At 30.8% G+C, this 21210-nt stretch overlaps 1 long non-coding RNA gene across 1 annotated transcript; it reads left to right on the top strand.

The window, feature by feature from the left end:
• The first annotated feature begins 10546 nt into the window (after positions 1-10546).
• LOC140174943 (uncharacterized) lies at positions 10547-11775 on the top strand. Its single transcript, XR_011865094.1, has 3 exons — positions 10547-10761; positions 10873-11044; positions 11141-11775. It is a non-coding gene; the product is annotated as an uncharacterized lncRNA (long non-coding RNA).
• The last annotated feature ends 9435 nt before the right edge of the window (positions 11776-21210 follow it).

Raw genomic sequence — 21210 nt, 5'->3', positions numbered from 1 at the left:
ATAAGAAAGATTTGATGCATAAGAAGTTGGTGATGCTATAGAGCTAGATGAGTGGCCTTTATCCAACAAAAAAAAGTATCAATTCTATCACTAATTTTGACATATTAGTTTTTGAGAAAGAGGACAAGGAGGAGGAAGAGAAATAGGAATTCACACATTGAAAACATTACCAAATTATTCTTAGCCGTCAAATTTAGCATCATCTTTGGTGAAATTAACTGATATAAGTATTAAAATTAAGAAAAATTAAATCAACATTATGCAATTCTGTATAACACTAAGCAAAATTAATCACAATTACAGAGATCTTGGAGGGCAACATCCTAGAACGTAATGCTAGCCTCACTCTATGGAAGGTGAAACGTGTAGGTTTCGGGCCTCCACCACTCGACAAATGTAAAGATCAAAGAATTGTCAAATATAAAATTTCTCAACTCTACTGCATGTTCAAATCCAGCCTCTCTTATATAGGGCAACAGGATGACCAGCAGCAGGAGATCCAAGGTCACACGGCATGACAATAGTAACAGTGGTCTCTGCAATTCCCAAAATATTTACTAGTGTGTATTAATTACATCTAAACCATTAATTGTTGCTAAACATTGCTAAAACCTATAATTCACCTAGATAAGCATTTATATTAAATGTAACAGATACCTATTTATTGGACTAACAGGTTAAATGAGACACACTTATTTTATTTATTTAACTTAACTCGCAATTAGGTACCTATTTTATTTATTTAACTTAAGTAATTACAATCAATTATACAAACTATACAACGATCCTAGGTATACCAAAGAAACAAATGTAGATCTCCTAACTTAGTTAACTCACTATACCTACTCCATTAACTAAGTTACTAAAGACTAAACATCTAAACTTATTATCTACTAACAATAAAAAAAGGTTAAACTACTAACCTCAAAGTCTAAAGCTCTAGTTACGTGCCAAGTAGCATTCAGTCTGTTGATGTCTCCTTTGTAGACATATTGTCGGGGGACCATATTTTCTGAAGGAACTCGAATTCACGCGTCTAAAAAGTCACAAAAGTGGAAAAAATGGTTGTAATGCATGTAATTCTTGAATACTATGACTTATATACACATGTGAGTTTATCTCGGATGCTGAACTCCCATCCACAACAATTGCTCTTATCTCAGGTGCTGAGACCCCATTCACATAAAAGGGGGAAGGGAGGGAGCGAGAGACAGAGAGTGAAGAAGAGACAGAGAGAAATAGAAGGATAAGGAGAAGAAGGGCTACCGGAGAGGGTGACAACCATGACAGAGGGGACCACGGCCACCCCCATCGTCGAATGAGCAAAGTAAAAAGGAAGGAGAAACACAATCACGAGGAGCAGGTGGGAGGGTTTAGTCACTAGCGAAGAAGAAGATTATTGGAGGAGGAAATTCTGAGTACAATTCCAATCCCCACCTCGACGACACTGCTGCCATGAGCAACAACAACCACCGCTACGGCTCCGTACTATAACTATAATTGTAACAATTCTTGAATTTAATTTTATTTGAATCTGAATATAAATTTAAGGAAGGTGTGAAGCTCGAAGGCGAGGATGAAGGAGAAGAAAAGGTGGATGTTTTGAGAGTCAGTGTATGGTATAGAAATTGAAAGTGAACAGGAAGGGATGTTTCTATTCACAGAGAAAGCAAAGCCAAGAGATACTTTGCAGGAGTGGAGGTAAAGGTTGTTGACCAAGGAGAAGAAGAGAGCAACCTAGGTGATAATTTCTCACCATTTTTGTTTAATTTTAACTTCTTGGTGGTGTTAGTGAAGGTGAGGTGTCTCTTCTGTTGTGTTATATTGTTTTGATGATGTTGTTGGAGATGTTGATAGTGGTTGTGTGTCTGTTATTGAGATTTTTAAGGTGGTGATAGAAGTGAATTATGGAGCTTAGAGTGATACATGCTTCAAATATTTGGACATGAAGAGTATAAATATTATTTTGTAGCTATTAGTTTATATTTTTATGTATTAGAATGTTCATTTTAGTGGGCTTATGAATTTTATCTTTAACCTAATATGAGGTGTATAAATACCTCCTAAATTATTGTAACCATAAAAAAATGAGAGGAATGAAAAATCACTTTTTGATTTCAAGATAAAATAATGGTGTGTGGACAAGTGAGATTGAGTGAGTTCTTCACTTATTGCTTCAGAAAATTGAATAGAATGTGTCGTGATTTCCTTCAATTCAACTTCAATTTATCACGGACTATAGTGTGTACAAGTGAGGTGAAGTGAGTCACTTTCTTATTATATCAAGAAACTATATAAAAAGTAGAGTGATTCTTTCTCATTCAATTTTAATCTATCCATTTTTAATTATCTTTTTTATTCAATTTTAATTGTTGTCTTCTTGATTATCGTTGGTTTCATATTTGATATCAGATTTTAGGTTTCAGATTCTGTATTTATTCTTCATATGTCCTAATAAAAAAATATTATTACATCTTTTCTATTTTTATCCCTATCTTTTCCAATAGCAAGATTCGAGGATGAATCTTTCGGAAGAGAAAGAGAATGGTATATATTTCAGATATTCGTGACATGAGAAGTAAAAATATTATTTAGTAGTTCGTTATTAATTTATATTTCTAAGTGTTAAAATGTTCATTTTAATTTTTTGTACGGGATATTAGGATTATTTCTCATAGTGATCGACATAAATTTGTTGAATCGAAACATGAGGCTATGGCAAATCTCCTAACTTCGGAGTAGCATTTTCACAAGAGTGAAATGTATCTACAAGAAACTCAACGCGCAATTCAATATAATTTAAGAGGTGTAAGGATTAAAGTTAGTTAAGATACTTTAAAAGTGTATTAACTTCTATATTTATAGTACTTGAAGGAAGGATTTGGAAAAATCTAAAAATATTCTTTTTTTGGTATACAAACAGGACTAAAGTGTCTAAAAAAATTATATAAAAGAAACAAATTAGAATAAGAGTTAATACTTAAAATCGTCCCTGAATAATACTTCGATTTCCATTTTGGTCCTCGAAAGATAAAGTTAATCAAAATCATTCTCGAAAGATACACGATTTGATCACATTAGTCCTTTCGTCAGTTGGCTGATGACGTGTCATATTAAGTGCCATGTGGCACATGATGACGTGGTGGGTGATGCAACGTGTCACAACATGATTGGTTGACGTGTCATATCAGTGACACGTGGCACACCACGTGTTAGGTCAGTGACACGTGGCATCACTTGACATGTAAAAAAGTTATTTTTGATCAAAATAGTCCTTGAAAGTTCAGACATAAGTCATTTTTATCCCTAAAATTTAAAAAAATAATCAAAATTAGTCCTTATATAATTTTTTTAATTTTTTCCTGATAATATTAAATTTGAAATATTTTTTGATACTACTAATTTTAATAGAAATATAATTGACAAACAAAAAATTAGTAATGATATCTTTTTTTCTTAAATATTTTGTCAATAAAATTACCTCTCTCCTTTAAATCTTCTCAAAATCTCTCTTACTCTTTTCTATTCTAAAATATTTTTCTTACATTATCACATTTGTTAAAATATATATACTTAAAATTAAAATGTATGTATTTATTAACCTAAACAAAATTACATGCTCAAAATCAAAATTTATGTATTAAAAGAAAAATTATATAATTTATCTCAAACATATGAAACACACAAAATATTAAATATTTTTAACTATATGAAAGTACTAAAGAAAATATTAATCTGGTCATAATATATATTCGTTACCAGCGTTAATATCTTAGTTGTCAAATTATTTGGTTTGAGTCAAATAGATCTATTAAGAGATCCAAATCTTTTCTTTTTTTTAAATATTTACAAGAAACAACTATAAAAAGCACAAACGAAATTATTAAACTAATTACGTGATTATCGCATCTAAATTTATAAGTGATGTTATTCAAGAGTCGAAGAAGTGTCATTTTACTTTTTTTAAATAAGGAATTTGAAAATAAATTCAATTTTTCTTAGAACTTTCTAAATTTAATTAGTTTAAATTTATAATAGTAAAAGATTATATAATTTTTGTATGTTCCATATGTTTGAGATAGATTATATAATTTTTTTGGAAAAACTATCATTTGTAGGCATAATTTTTGCGAATGCTGACAAAAGTACCCATCAAACAAGAAAACTAACGTTGTACTCATGAAAGATAGGTTTCCTGTGACAATAGTACCCAAATCGTGATTTTTCGTTGACTTTTTAATAAAATTCTCAAATTACCCCTTCTATCTTCTTCCCCAAATTCCAAATTTCACAACCCTCATCCTTCGTCTTCCTCTACCACCGCCAGTCACCATTCTCTCAAGATCCAAGCACCTGATGTTTTTCTCCCACCTTTATCCTCAACCTCCATCTCTCTTTATTCCAATCCTAATTTGTTCTCCAAATCTAAATCCAAATCAACTTTAATATCATTACCATTGTTGTTTCTTTCTTCTTCGGATGCAACAACAACACTAAGAAAGCACAGCCTTGTCAAACTCTTCAACCTCTTCAACCTGAATATTGTTGTTCTCCTTATTCCAAAGCAATAAGTAGCAGAATTCAGCAACCAGAGCTAACAAGAGGCCAGTGCCACGTTCTCTTTCCAACGGTGACTCCAAACACTTCTCAACGTCGTCAATCTGTAGAAGAAGGGTTGTGGTGGTAACGTTATTGTTGAAGGATCTTGTTTTACTTTGAGTATTGGAGAACAAGGAGGGATGATGGTGGCGGGGTACATTGATGAGGATGAGCTTCTGAACATGTCAATTATGATCGAAGAAATGGCCAAGAAAATGCAGGGTGAAGAAGGACCCACACTCCCAAGCTCACCTTCGACATCATCAGCAAGTGCTGCTCCTCAGTGAGTTCCCAGCAAAACTTCTCCTATGCAACAAATGCGACCGACGCTATCACATCTTCTATCTCCGACATATCCTTCCTTCCATTCCCAAAGGCTCTTGGTTCTGCGCCTCTTCTTCCCACAGTGACACCAAGAAACCAAATGTATGTTTTATTTTATTTCAAACTTCTTTTTCTTTTTCTGCACCAGATCTACAAATTCATAATATTTGAACAATAATCTCAGATAATTAATAATCCACAGTTTTTAATCTTTTTAATATTTTGGTGGCTGGCAGCAGCAGAGAAAGATGAAGGATGAGAGTTGTGAAATTTAGAATTTGGGAAAGAAGATAGAAGGGGTAATTTGGGAATTTTATTAAAAGGTCAACGAAAAATTACGATTTGGGTACTATTGTTACATGGAACCCATCTTTCATGGGTACAACGTTAGTTTTCTTGTTTGATGGGTACTTTTGTCAACGTTCGCAAAATTCATGGGTACAAATGGTAGTTTTTTCATTTTTTTAATACATAAATTTTGATTTTGAGCATATAACTTTATTTAGGTTAACACATACATACATTTCAATTTTGAGTGTATATATATATTCTAGCAAAATGTGATAATGTAAGAAAAAAGTTTTAGAATAGAAAAGAATAAGAGAGATTTTGAAAAGATTTAAAGGAGAGAGATAATTTTATTGACAAAATTTTTAAGAAGAAAAGATATAATTACTAATTTTTTGTTTGTCAATTATATTTCTATTAAAATTAGTAATATCAAAAAATATTTCAAATTTAATATTATCAAGAAAAAATTAAAAAAAATATATATAAGGACTAATTTTGATTATTTTTTAAAATTTTAGGGATGAAAATGACTTACGTCTGAACTTTCAAGGACTATTTTGATTAAAAATAACTTTTTTACATGTCAAGTGACATGTGGCATGCCACGTATCACTGACCTGACACGTGGCATGTCACGTGTCACTGATCTGACACGTCAACCAATCATGTCGTGATACGTGGCATCACCCACCATGTTATCATGTGCCACGTGGCACTTAACGTGACACGTTATCAACCAAATGACGGAAGGACTAACGTGACCAAATTATGTATCTTTCGGGGATGATTTTGATTAATTTTATTTTTCGAGGACCAAAATGAAAATCAGAATATCTTTCAGGAACGATTTTGAGTATTAACTCATCAGAATAAAGTGATCCCTCTCTCATAATCTACAATGATACCTCAAAACTTTGTACAAAGAGAACCAAGATCCATGCTTAGACTCTTTTTAGCAAGGAATTCAGCTTTCTTATTTCCTTTCATATACATATGTTTGAATAGTAATATCCAATCTTTCTATATCATAAGGAGGATCTTTTTTATCAGTTGATTGGGATGTTTCTTGTTTTTTTCTAGTTCAAATGAAAGATTGAAAACAATATTAGAACAAGTCTAGTATAATTTTTTTTAAGCTCAAATCTCATGTTATGTGTAGTCCTTTAAGAATATTCTATAATTTGCAGCTAGAGGCTTTGGATCAATGGCAGCATCACTTATCTTGTTGGGAGCTGCACCCAGGTTCGAATCTTCAATGAGAAATATAAAATTTATGTTAGTAGTAATAGTGTGTGTGAGTGGATGTGTTGTGTAATGTATAAGACAAAAAAAAAAAGTATACTCTATAACTCTGCTTTGATCATTCTTGCAAATTCCACCACATCATGCTAGTCTCAAGTTACTAACAAAGATTCTATTTATGTTGATCTTGATCCATTCACTTGGGGGAGGGGTTTTCACTTGACCAAAATTTTTTACTTGACCAAAATTTATGTTAGTAGTAGTAGTGTGTGAGTGGATGTGTTATGTAATGTATAAGACCAAAAAAAATATACTCTGTAACTCTGCTTTGATCATTCTTGCAAATTCTACCACATCATGCTAGTCTCGAGTTACTAACAAAGATTCTATTTATGTTGATCTTGATCCATTCACTTGGGAGAGGGATTTTCACTTGACCAAAATATTTCTTTTTGTAGTAAGATGAATAGCGAATCGATCAAATTTTTCTTAAATGATTCTTCTATTTGTACACATAGGACATTTTTAGATCGGCTAAAACATTAAACCTAATCTAAAAAATAGTTCATAATAATTAGATATTTTTGTCAAATAAAATTAATATTTTATAGATATAATATGAATTTAAATATTTTATTATCAATTTTGTTAACGCTGGACAAAATTAATTATTTACTCCATTTTAAAATAATTCTACACTCACTACTTTATGTATAGTTAATTTTTTTTTTAAGTATCAAAATAACACACTACTCACAAATGTGAAAAAAAATTAAAAATGATGAGTACACGGAATAATATAAAATAGAAACAAGAAAACGAAGGAAAAATTTAAAATTACTTGTAAATAAAAAGTTTAATTATTTTGTTGATTCTTATAGTTTTATTAAATTTGTAGTTAAGTTTTTATATTTTTATTTTTTTTAATTGAATTCTTACCAAACTAAAAGGTTTTGTAGTTAAGTTTTTTCTAGAATAAAAAAAATATTAGAATTAATTAAATATTTTTTTATAAATTAAAAATATTCGTAATTAATAATTTAATTAGATCTTTAATTATATATTTTTTTAAAAAAATATTCTATTAATTTTAATATTTTTAACATAAAAATAATTTAATTATAAAATAAAAAATAATATAAAGATTTAATCTAAAAAAATATAAAAATTTAATTATAAATTTAATAAAACTATAAAGATAAAAAATAATTAAATCTAAATAAAATCACTCATGCCAATAAATTATATCTCAAATGGTATAGTTTCTTCGTATTTATCTAAAAAATTATTGGTTCAAGTCTTCTCATTTTTGATAAAAAAAATAAAAAAATAAAACCACTCGCTAGTGTCTATGCCTACACCTTTCTTCTCTTTAATTATCGGAACACCCATATATATCTTTCTAGTGAGCCTCATGTCAATCATCTCCATAATTGCTATCAGCATTCACAGCCAAAATCTACACTCCATCAAATAGTATCATTCACGTGGCACGATTTGTATCCTCAAAGATAATAATCATTATATATTTCTATTTCCTTATACCGAACCCTTCTTTACTATTTTCTAAGTAACACAGCATTCTTAATTCATAGCATGGGGCCAAATCTATACCTTGCTCTGGCCTTCCGATTGTCGATTCTTGGTAGTAATTATCGATAATTCTCCCAAATATATAACGAATACGAATCTATAATTAATTAATTATATCTCTAATATTTCGACTCCATAATGACATTATGACACGGCAATGAAATCAAATATACTCCAAGATCAGAGCATGAACCTTTCGCATTTCTTCATTTCTATTTTATCTCCAGGAACGAAGTACCAAATACATAAAGAAGACTTAAATCGCTAACAAAATATCACTAGTGCCAATTTAATACCTATCTTTCCATTTTCCCCTAAATCACTCTCCTAGATTTGCCCTATCACTTGGAACATTTTCACATTTTGCTAGTGGATATAAATGCGATATGATATATGTTTAATATTTGAAAATATTTGATTACTAAAAAAATTAATAAAAAATAGTTAAAATTTATTTTATTTAATATTTATTAATTAATAAATACTAAATAAAATAAATTTAAGTTATGTTTTTTTATTTCCTTAATATTACCGATATCAAATTGGTGTTCGACCAAAAATCGATAAATCCATTTGATGGCCATTCGATTCAAGTGTAAACAATAATCACACCAGAAAATCACTTGCAAATACTAAAATCTCAACCCATAATTATAGATACATGTTATGATAGAGAAAAAAAATAATAAAAAGAATACATTTTTTTATAAATAATTAAATTTATATAAAAAAATTATTATTTTATTTTTATTCATTCTCTTAAAAAAAAAAACTCTTTTTCATAAAATTTGCCTTATTTTCTCTCCCTTAGATCTATTGGTGACATATATTACAAAATAGAATGCACATTTTTTATAGGAAGTTTTATATATAGTAGTGCCTAAGTTTTCTCTCGGTTTTGTTTTGTTTTGGTTTTATACGTTTCCTTTAATTTAACTAGAATATTCATGCGTGGGTCAGAGTTTGGGCATTTGTATTTCCTTTTTCTACCCAACAAAGCATTAAAATGGATTAATGTCTTTAAACTAATCATTATATTAAGAGGAATACTCATCTTGGTTTCTCATAATTTTTTTTAAGCATCACAAGATTTTTAATAAAAAAATATTTTTTTATTTTTAATATTTAATTTTATGAAACTAGAATTAATTTCTCTATTAATAATCTCTTTAAAATATATTTATATAATAGATTAATCACTAATATATTTTTTATTTAATTTTTATAAAAAAATAATTTAAAAATTATTAATATTTTTTAGTTTTACACAATAAATTTAACTAATATATTTAAAAAAATAATAAAAAAACTAAATGAGTCTAACAATTATCCTTAAAAAATAATAAGATTCGCCATAATAAAAATAAATTTGTCAATTTTAATTGGTTCTTAACGAATAAATCAACAGTTTAATATGTTATGTAGATTTATTTTATTAATACAAAAAAATATTAATAAAAAAATTACTCAATCTTACAAAAATAAAGATAAAAAACTAAAAAAAATTTTTAAATATCTCGTTATCTTTTAAAATAATTATCAAAAATCTGTTTAAAATTTTTCTCTTATATCAATTAGCTAGGATGCACTTAGGCACAAGTGCACAACCTACTGTGTTAACCTTTATTTTTCTTTTAAGAAATGAAAAGCAAAGAATAGATAATAAAAAAAAAGAAATTCAAGCATATGTTAAACAAAATCTCTTGGGATCCTTGGCTTTATCTTTGAATAAAAGTTATTTTTGTTTGACACTATCTTTCAATTCGATATATTAATGATTAATATGTTGTAATACTAAATTTTGTTTAAGAATTTTTTATTAATCAATAAATTACTATATGCATATATAAAATAGAATTCAAACTTTCCATACTTGTTTAATCAGATTAATAAACTAACTTTTAGACCATCCTAATTTCGCTATCTTTGAATAAAAGTTTAGCACTTGATTATGCTTGCCTTATCAATAATTATAACAAAAGGTGAGGATTAGTGGGGCCATGGCTTGAATATTTAATTGATCACTTTCTCTAATACGCATTAAATGGATAGTAGAACTAAAGAAAAGGTGAATGATGCAAATGAACTACCGCTAAAAGAAGCAAGTTAGAGATTCTCATTTATTTTTTCCTATGCACCTTTTTTTAGGATAAATTTTCCTATACGCACGTTATTATCCTTAGAGAATTATAATAAGTTTTAACTTCTAAATAATTAATTTGCACGTGGTGCACGTGGGAAACATTTCCTTTTCTTGTCTGGTCATGGAAACAAGCTTTCTTTTTTTTTTTTTTTCAAAGACAGTCATTTACTTTTATTCACCAATAAAAAAAAGAAAGGTATTGTCCCAATTGAAGGACATAACCGTAAAAACATAAGAAAGGGGTTCTCCCAAAAGTTTCACTTCACGCGCAGGTAAGTAAACGAACAGTAAGCCACTAAATGGAAAAGGGGAAGAGAAAAACTAATCTATTCTTGAGGGGCGCAGGGGGCAGACAAGAATTTCTTGGTGATCTCTAATAACGCTAGTGGCAATCTCTTTCGGAGGGGTAGCACCAGCACCTTGCTCAAACACTCTTCGGTTCCGGTCTTTCCATATATGCCACAATAAAATTGCTACAAGGAGAACCTTGCTACTCCCATTTGGTTACTTATCCAGAAGGCTTGTTGTTGAACTCCACCAATCGAAGAAGGTGGTTGAGTTAGAGAAAGGTACACATGCTTCCATTTCTATCTTCCTCCATGTTAATTTTGCATTTTGACATAGAAATAGGCAGTGAGTTATTGTTTCGCTCTCTTCTTGACACAGTGGACATGTTGCAGGTGTATTGGAGAATCTCTGATGGGTCAGTTGCATGACTGGAATTCTTCCGTGAAGACATTTCCAAAGAAAAATTGTAATCTTCTGGGGTGTGAGCAGGTTCCATAGCTGGGCCCAAATACCTCTTTGTTGCATATAAGCTGGGCATAGATCAATTGGTTCATGAAAGAACAGGTAAGAAATTCGGTATCCGGATGCAACGTCGTAGCATTTGGAGTTATTGAATAGCCACTGAACTTTGTCTGGTCCTTCTCCTGGGAATATTGTTAGAATTTGTTGTGCTACCTCAGTGGGAAAGACCTCGGAGACAAGCCTTTGGTTCCATTCTTTATTTTCAGAGAAAAGGTCCTTGACTAGTGTCATTTGATTTGATGTTTGGCTGGAATTGATGTCGCATGAAACTCTATATGGGAAGGTTGAAGGAAGCCAGGGGTCTCTAAAGATCCGAATGGACTCGCCGTCCCCCACTTTTCAGATTGTGCCTTTTTCTGCCACACTCCGTCCGTGGAGAAGACTCTGCCATCCCCAGGAAGGTAATACTCATCTATCTGCACTTAGTAAATCCCCATACCTGTAATACCTGCCCTTTAAAATTCTGGCTAGGAGAGAGTTAGGATGGGTTATGAGTCTCCAACATTGCTTGCCTAGCAAAGCTAGATTATGTGCTCGCAGGTCTTTCACTCCCAAACCTCCCTCGCTCTTCGGCCTTGTCATCTTATCCCAGCTAATCCAGACCATGCGTCTTTCCTCTCCATGCTGTTCCCACCAAAATTGAGTCAAGATACTATGAATGTCCTTCAGCAACGTATCTGGGAGCCTAAAATAAGATAAGGTATAGATGGGTACTACTCATGGAAACAAGCTTTCATTAATAAAGAATAATACTATTTAACCTGCATATAAAATAGCTATCGACCAAGTATTAGGGTATTCAATAAATTAAATACCAAGAGCATATCCAATATTAGATCTAATTTTAATTTTATTTTAAGTTCTATAAAATTATATATAAATATTTATAAAACTATAAATTATTATAGATAGTAATTTAAAATTAAAAATAAAAGTTGTCTGTTTGATGCTTAATCTTAGTTTAATTAAAATTTTATATTATTTTTAATTATTTTATTAACAAAATTTTATAAATTGTAAAATTTTATTAGTTTTTTTATTAAAGTAATATTGTATCTAAAATAATATCAATTTTATTTTATCAATTAACTCTAATATAAATTTTAATTTTAAATCAATTCATTTTTTAAAAATATCAAAAATAAAAATACTTTAAAAATACTCTATTGGAGATACTTTAAGAAGTTGAGATAGAAAATTCAAATTTCAGATAATCAGTTTAGTAAAACTTAGGCATATTGGTATATATTTTAATTTCGATACACTGATAATATAAAATATTTTATGCAGTCATACAATCACATTCGTTTTTTTGGATGATTATTCATGTGGTTAATATGAAAGGTAGTTATTTTTATTGATGTGATATTACATAACTAGATGCACGTGCGTCTAAAACTACTTTACACTATCAGTACATCAAAATTAAATTTATTATTAGGGCAATTTATCTAAATAAAATGGTTGGAAAAAATCTTTACTCAAATACAACAATTAAAATTCCTTTATTTACGTGTCTTAATTCATTATTATGTAAACCGTGGTAAGTTACCACGTTTTACTTTTTGCACATAAACCGTAGTAGGTAAGCACGGTTTATGAATTGACCAAGATGAGTATAAACCGTGGTAACTAAGCACAATTTATGAAGAGAGAACTTTGATCGTAAAACCTTGTTACTTCCCACGGTTTATGAAGAGATATGTAAATGCAAAAAACCTTTGTTACTTGCCACAGTTTATGAAGAGAAAAATTCTATATATATATGAGTGAGATTCAAGCTGTTGAAGAGAAGTATTTTACAATGGCAAGTGATGAGTTTGGAAAACTCTAAAATTATGTTGACGATGAACAAACATTATTAAAAGTAATAAATTACAAAATTATTAAATTAAATCTTAATTCACATTTGTTGATTAATAATTTTGTTATGCAGATTTTGTGTTTGGGCTAAAAATTCAACAAGCCTAATATGTTGAAGAAATTCAGAAATGTTCTAAGACATTGTGGCTGAATTATTTTATTTGGGCCAAAAAGCTAATCAAGTCCACTTTGATTAATGAATTAATTTAGCCTTGTGCAAATTAAATAGATCAAGTGGCTGAATTTTGAGATTGAAATAAACCCAATAAGTTGAAAAAATATTCAGCCTTTGGTACAAAAATATTTTAATCATTATGGCTGAATTATTATTATGTTGATTAGGCCAAAAATAGTAGAGCAGCCCACTTTAGTTAAAATATTATTTTAGCAAATTAATTCAAACACAAAGTGGCTGAATCTTGAAATAAAGAAAAGCCCAAACCTCAAGTCCACGTTGATAAAATAAATGATGAAAAAAGGAATCCAAGGAAGCCATACGTTGATCACAAAACAAAGGGGTTCATTTTGGATGAAACATGGTTCGGTTACCTATTCACTTGGGTGGAATTCAAATTTTGATTAAATGGATTTAATGAATGCATTGGTAGCAGGAGAGAGAAATTGTAATTGATTTGATGGCAACTAAAGTTTCCACACGTTACAAAGCATGAAAGAGCGAAGTGGGTTTTAATTGAGTGTAATTGTTTTAATTTCCTTCTTTATTTTTTTGAAAGCATTCTCTCTCTTCCCTAATCAGTTTCGGTCATGTCACAGAGAAGAAGAACAAACAAGCTATCAGAGATAAGGCACTGTAGCAGTGAAGCAACAAGCAAGCAAGAAGTCATTGTGATGATGGCATCAAGAAAAAGAAAATCTGAAGTATGGTGTGGCTGAGATCTTTGCCACTTATGGTAAGAAGTGGTGAGGAAGTCTCAAGCTCTCCATACCCAAAAATAGAAGAGATCACTTCGGTTAGAGGAAGAAAATCTTTTGGAAGCATGGCTTGTCTCTACTTTTGATCAACCACCATAGGAGGTAGCTACTGTAGCTACGTGGAGGAAGAGGCAGAAGATAAGAGCAGGAGGAGCTGTCAAGCATCAAGCACTCATCAAGGGCCATGAATCCTTCTTGGGAAGCAAGTCAAGATGTAAGGCTCGAATTGATGAAGCTTGGTGAGAAGGGATGACACAGAGGTAATTGCATGTTGGTTATAGCATTCAATTTCCTCTCTTCTCTCTCTGGCTGAACCGGTTTTAGTTTGATGAAGAAAAAGATTGGCTCGGTTCAACCGTTTCAACCTTGGAAGCTTCCCCATCTATAATAAGGGTGAACGGCCAAGGCTTGAGACAAGGAGTGAGAGCACACGTTTGGATTCCCATAGCTCTTGGAGCTGTTTATTCTTCTCTTTCATGGCTTCCATTGAATATTTCTTTTTCTCAGTGAGTCTGTCTGTCTTTCATTAGTAAAAGACAAAATGTGAGATTTTGTAAGAAAAAAACCAATGAGAGAAAAAAGGCAGAGAGTTAAAGAAAAAGCCATTATTATCTCAGAAATTTTTTGTATGTATTTCTATTTTATTATCATGATCCTGAGGGGATCCCTTTGCAAGTTGGGTTAGCACTTAGCAGTTGAAAGCTTGGTAGGTGACCAAGTCAAGTTCAGTTTTAGGAATAGATTCTGGACTTGTCCTGGATAGGAGTTCCTAGGGAAGAATTGGTGTCTGTAATCAGTTTAATTATAGTGAAATTCTGTCACAGTTGAGATGGAGACTGGATGTAGCCTGCATTGCACTGAGCAGCTGAACCATGATACTTCTGGGTGTGATTCTCTCTTTCTCTTCTACTCCTTTACTGTTTCTGTTCGTGGGAGACAAAATTGAAAAATATCTCCTAACCGATTACGAGACAAAATGAAAATGTCTCTTAACCAATTATGAGACAAAAAGCAGAAATATCTCCTGGAGCAATTCTAAAAGCAGAAAGTAACATTCAGAAAAAGATGGTTAAGATTCAACCCCCTCTTCTCTTAGCCACTGATAACCATCAATTGGTATCAGAGCTTGGTCTCAAAGAAATCAAGCTTCACAGCTTGGAGGAAAAGATCCTGATGGCGAACTACATGAGTTCAAATTCAGTGGCTTATATTTTGATAGAAGGACAGTCCAACAACAGATCTCCATTCTTCAAAAAAAAACTTCAACCATTGAAAAGAAACACTAAAGATCTTTTCCCAGTCAGTGGATTACAACATGTGGAAGATAATCATAAATGGTCCTCAAATCCATATGAAAGATGGCGCTGGTGATATTGTCTCTCCCCAAATGGAAGCAAAATGGTATGAAGATGACAAAAGAAATGCTGAACTGTGTAATCAGCTTCAAAGAATACCGGAAGGATTCAAGATGCAAAACAACAAAGAAAATCTGGGATAAAGTATCACGTCACAAATGAGGACACCACACAAGTAAAAGAAACCAACATTGACATGTTGAGTAAAGAGTATGAGATGTTTTCTATGAAAAAAGGAGAATCAATTGATGACATTCTTTATCATCAGTAATAGCTTGGAAGCTATGGGATTGCTCATTCTGAACAGATGCTAGTGAGAAAAATCTTGAGAAGCTTGACAAGAGAGTGGAAAGTGAAATAACCTGTAATGAGTTGAGAGAAAAGTTACTAGCATATGAAAAAAAATGATAAAAAAAAAGAGGGGAGAGTGGCTCTTAAATCTTGCACTGAATTATTAGATGATGAATCCAATAACTGTTTATAAGATTACGGGTTTGCATATTTTGCTAGAAAACTTAGAAGGATGATGAAACTCAAAGGAAGAAGCAGAGGTGGCAACTCAAAGGAACCAAAAAAGAAAAGGACTTATGCCTCCTTGGGAGGATCTCAAGATTGACTCAGATAAGGAAGAAGACTCCGAAGATAGAGCACAAATCTGTTTCATGACTAATGAAGATCAACAAGAAGAGATAAATTTCTATGACTTATCTCTTGATGATTTGCATGTGACTTTTGATGATCTCTCTCAAAAACCTGTTGCTGAAAATAAAAGATTAAATGATCAAAAGTTTGAATCATGATTTAGCAAAGTTTGCACATAACTCAAGCAACTTAGACAAATTACGTGCTAATAAAAAAATTTTGTTTGAAAAATCAAGTTTAGAGTATGTAATAAAAAATGATGCATTTTAAAAAAATCTCTTGCAAATTCACAGCATCATCTTCAAAAATAAAATCATCTTTTGATAAATCTAATCTTGAATATTCATCTAAAATTGATGCTGATTTTAAAAAGTCATATTTTTTATAAAAATGCATCTTATTCAAAACATGAACCTGCTTCAAATAAACTATGGTCTAGGTTACATCTCTAACAATGGGGATATTTTTAGAAAATTTCTCTTTCACAAAAGAGCCCCACGTTCTAGATACCCATCTGTGTCAAGAATTCTTGGTTTAAGGTTTTTGGCAAAAGGAGGTATTAATGTTAGAGATGGATCTTTCAAAAGAAATGCACCCTTTCAAATACCAGAAAATTCAAATCTTTTGATCACCATCAGCATCATATCTTAAAGTGTTTTCAGCAACATGCTCACACAAATCTCTATTTTAATTACAACAATTTTGGTCATTCTTCTTCTTAACGCTTTATTGATAAAAGAAGAGTAGGAAACAAAACATACAAGGTTGTTTGTGATGCACTTGGGAAACCAATAAGGACTAACTTCAAAGGATCCAAATTAGTTTGGATACCTAAAAGATTTGTGCAGTTTTGCTTAGCATCCAAGAAGAAGAAAGACTTGTGATACTTGAATAGGGGATGCTCTAGGCACATAACCGAAAAGTCCACTTTCTTCATCAAGCTTGATAAATTCAATGGAAGCTTTGTGACTTTCGGTGATAATGGTAAATAAAAAATTGTGGCCATAGGTAAGATTGGTAAGAATTTCTCAACTTTCATTGATGTTGTAATTTGAGTTGATGGGTTGAAATACAATCTTCTAGGTATTAGCCAATTGTGTGATTTATGCTGTTTGGCTATTTTCAAGAAATTGAAATGCTTGGTTATGTGTGAAAAATCTTGTGAAATTTTGTTTGAAGTTATAAGATGCGATAATGTGTATGGACTAACTTGAGAAGAACTAAAAGAACAAAATATAGCTTGTTTTATTTCCATAGAATCAGAGAAATAGTTATGGCATAAGAAAATAGAACATATAAGCATGTTTCTAGTTTCTAAGCTTGTGAAAAAGAATTTGGTTAGATATCTTCCTAAAAATAAAATTTGACAATAACATCATTTGTTATGCTTGTCAATTGGGTAAATAAACAAAAAAAAAATTTTTAAACCCAAGGATGACATCTCAACCAAAAAAACTTTGGAAATGTTACATATTGATCTTTTTGGTCCTACAAGGACTCAAAGTCTTGGTGGTAAGCACTATAGCTTAGTGGTGTTTGATGACTATACTAAGTTTAGATGGATTCTTTTTCTTAGCTCATAAGAATGATGTCTTTCTTGTTTTTTTTTTTAACTCTATGCAAAAAGATTCAAAATGAAAATTATTTTCTTAAGAAGTGATTATGAAAATGAGTTTGGAAAACAACACTTTGATGAATTTGGTATTTCATATAATTTTTCATGTCCTAGCAGACCTCGATAAAATAGAGTTGTTAAAAGGAGAAATAGAGGCCTTCAAGAAATGACTAGGGCTATGTTTTGGTAAAAATGAAATTCCAAAATTCTTTTGGATTGAAGCTATATTTTAAACCAAATCATCATTAGAAAAAGTTTTAAAGAAAACACCGTATGAGATTTGAAAAGGAGTACCACCCAATCTTAAGTACTTTCATATTTTTGGATGCAAATACTTTGTGTTAAACACTAAAGATATTTTTAGAAAATTTGATCCAAAAATCTTATGAAGGTATCTTTGTTGGATATTCAACCACTAGTAAAGCTTATAGATTTTACATCAAGAAACATGAAATAATTGGGGAGTTCATACATACCATTTTCTTATGATTCTAACTCCATTTCAAGTGTCGTTGAGAAAATTGATGTAGGAACTAAGATTGCACAAAATTCAAAAGAATTCAAGGAAAAGACAAATCTGAACCTTCAATGGAAGATGCTGTTCATAATTCTGCAAACCATAATCTAGGAGACGATTCTGTTTTGTCTCTTCCTGACACAGAGATTTCTGAAAATCTCAATGAAACTGATCATGTTCATACTCAACCTGAGATCACCTCACAAAAGCCAAGAGAATGGAAGTTCTTGAAGAACTATCCACATGAATTCATCATTGAAGATCCCTCTTGAATAAAAGCAAAGGAGGAAGAACTGGTCCAATTTAAGATCTTGCTGAGTTCGTGTGAATAGGAGCAGCATTTCAGAAATTTGTTGTTGTCTTAGAAAATCCATGTGTGGACAAGCAAGAAGCGAGCTACTATTGCTCTATCAATGGCTGAGGCCGAATTCTCAACTTCCTCTTGTTCTCAATTGTCTTGGTTTAAAATACATCTTGCACATTACAAATTGCAAGTCAATAGTATCCCTATGTTTTGTGATAACTTGAGTGCAATAAATCTTTTTAAAAAAAATCATGTTTTACACACAAGAACTAAACACATTAAAGAAAGATTTCATTCCATAAAAGAACATGTATTAAAGGGAACAATTGACATTCAATTTGTGAAATTGAGAACTACTCTAGAGACTGTTCATTGTTGAGTTTTTTTAATTAAATACGCTTAAAGATTTTTCTGGTTGTCTCTCAGGTTACAAGGAGATAAAATTGGACAGATGATGACTCCTTCTAGGTTCTATGATGTTCAGACTATGTGTTAATAACTTTAAATGAATTTGGATCTGAACTAAATTTTTGGTGGTAAAATGTGTTTCTTTAGAACTACCACTAAGCCCAAGAAAAAATTGCTTTGTTTTATGAAGTGGGTCTCATTGCTTGTTTTGATCACATACACAAAAAGAGGAGTATTTGCATTCATCATTTTTCAAGTCAAATAAGTTTTAAATTCTTTTCAATTTTTTATTATGACTTGTCATTTTAAAACTGCCCGTATTGTTTTTAAAATTCAAAATTCTTTTAATCTCATTTTATTAAATTGGTTTGTGTTTTCAAAAAATTTTTGAACACTTAAAGCAGTTATTATGATCACTTCTCATCTTTTCCATTACTCCCATTTTTTCTTACATATAGAATATTTTTAACTTGTATTTTTGAGTATTTTGATGTCGATCTGAGTAATGAAACCCAAGACAGAATTTTATATCTTAAGAGTAGTGGTGTTGTAAAGAAATCTAAGAAAAAAGGGCACAAAGGTAGCCTAGGACAAGATTTTGAAAGAAGAGGAAGATCCTCTTTCAACCGAGGATGAGGGATCTGATGTCTAGCCCAATTTGATGTAGCCGATTTCTTATAATTTATTTTTTGATGTTATATTTTACAACTTCTGTTGACACTAACACTCATACCTGTCTTGCACTTGTGGAGTGCATATTGAACTGTTTTTGTGTGCAGGTTTACTATTTTCGATAACAACAAGAGGGAGTAAGTTTTGTGTGAAAATAAATTGAAACAGTTATAGTGAAATAATTGAACTTATGATGCTTGAGACTGGCTGCAATTTTCTTGGTTTTATACTATTATTTCACACAGTTATGAGTATGCATATTGGTCTGAATTTGAATATTGCTTATACTTATTATAGTTTTTTGTTTTATTTTAGTATTTGATTTTTTTATTTAAGGCTACTCCATGATATTGCTACTGAAAAATTATTTCTGAAATATTGATTTATCATTATTTTTGTCCTATTTTAGATTTTAGTTGTGGATCTCTATTGGGTGTATGTAACTTAGCTTTTGCACTTTTATCTATTCTACTCTTTTTTTATATAGAATTATTTCTTCATGTAGGTATCCCTTCTTAATGACAAAAGGAGGAGAAAGAAAAATAAATTGAAAGGCTGCTGTTTATTTTCATTGTGATCCATGATGATGATATTTGAAGCTGCTGTTTATTATTTGTATTTGTGTTTAAAAATCTGCAGTTTGATCCAATTGTGAATATTGTTTATAGCTTAGCTTATGAGCTTGTGAATGAGTAGTATTTAATTAATATTTGGTTCAGCTCTGATTCATGCATATTTTAAGGCTGGCTGTTGATTTTTGTGAATTAATAAGAGCCTTATAAATTTTGACATGGTTCCCCCATTGATGACAAAAAGGGGAGGAAAGTTGAAAAATCGAAAAGCAGGGGTTAAAATCAATTTGATTCATGATTACCCTTGTACATGTGTTGCTCTGGTTTATGTTTTTATCATGATCTGATTTTGCAGGTTTATGTTTTATCGTGATCTGATTTTGGCTGTGATAAGTTTGATTAAACTCTGACAATTTTGATTTAATAATCTGCCAATTTTATGAAGTTTGGATGTTGATTGTCTATCTTAGAAAAAGTTTCATAAATTGTAAATTATTGTTTGGCAAATTTTTTTGGCAAGAAATTATTTTTACAAGAATTAATTTGATTGATTTAAAGTATGTTGAGTCTTGATTATATGTTGAAAGATACTCTGAAGGTACTCAAGCATGCTTTATTTTTGTTGTTTTTATTGAGCAGAAAATCATTTATATGAACAAATCAAGTTTTGATTATCACTTCACTTCTGCTCATAAATCAAGCTGTTCAACATGACTTAAATATTTCATATGTTGAATACAGAGTGGCTTTAAACTTGATTTTAAAAATTACAGGTAAAGTTTTTCTTGATAAATTGGCATGTATTAAGGGGGAGCTATGTAACAATTGGAAAGGAGGAGGATTCCAAATCTTCAAAGGGAGTACTCTTAATTTGTACTCTTTTCATTTCAATTTTTAATAATGTTTGTCATTAAGGGAGAGATTGATGAGTTTGGAAAACTCTAAATTTATGTTGATGATGAAGAAACATTATTAAAAGTAATAAATTGTAAAATTATTAAAGTAAATCTTAATTCACATTTGTTGATTAATAATTTTGCTGTGCAGATTTTGTTTGGGCTGAAAATTCAACAAGCCCAATATGCTGAAGAAATTCAGCTTTTGGTACAAAATGTTATAAGACATTGTGGCTGAATTATTTTATTTGGGCCAAAAAACTAATCAAGCCCACTTTGATTAATGAATTAATTTAGCCTTGTGCAAATTAAATAGATCAAGTGGCTGAATTTTGAGATTGAGATAAGCTCAATAGGTTGGAAAAATATTCAGCCTTTGATACAAAAATGTTTTAATCATTATGGCTGAATTATTATTATGTTGATTGGGC

This window comes from Arachis hypogaea, chromosome 9 (genome assembly GCF_003086295.3).
Source record: "Arachis hypogaea cultivar Tifrunner chromosome 9, arahy.Tifrunner.gnm2.J5K5, whole genome shotgun sequence".
Lineage (NCBI taxonomy): Eukaryota > Viridiplantae > Streptophyta > Magnoliopsida > Fabales > Fabaceae > Arachis > Arachis hypogaea.
Note: the sequence above shows the minus strand (reverse complement) of the source record. Positions and strands in the feature narration are given on the sequence as shown.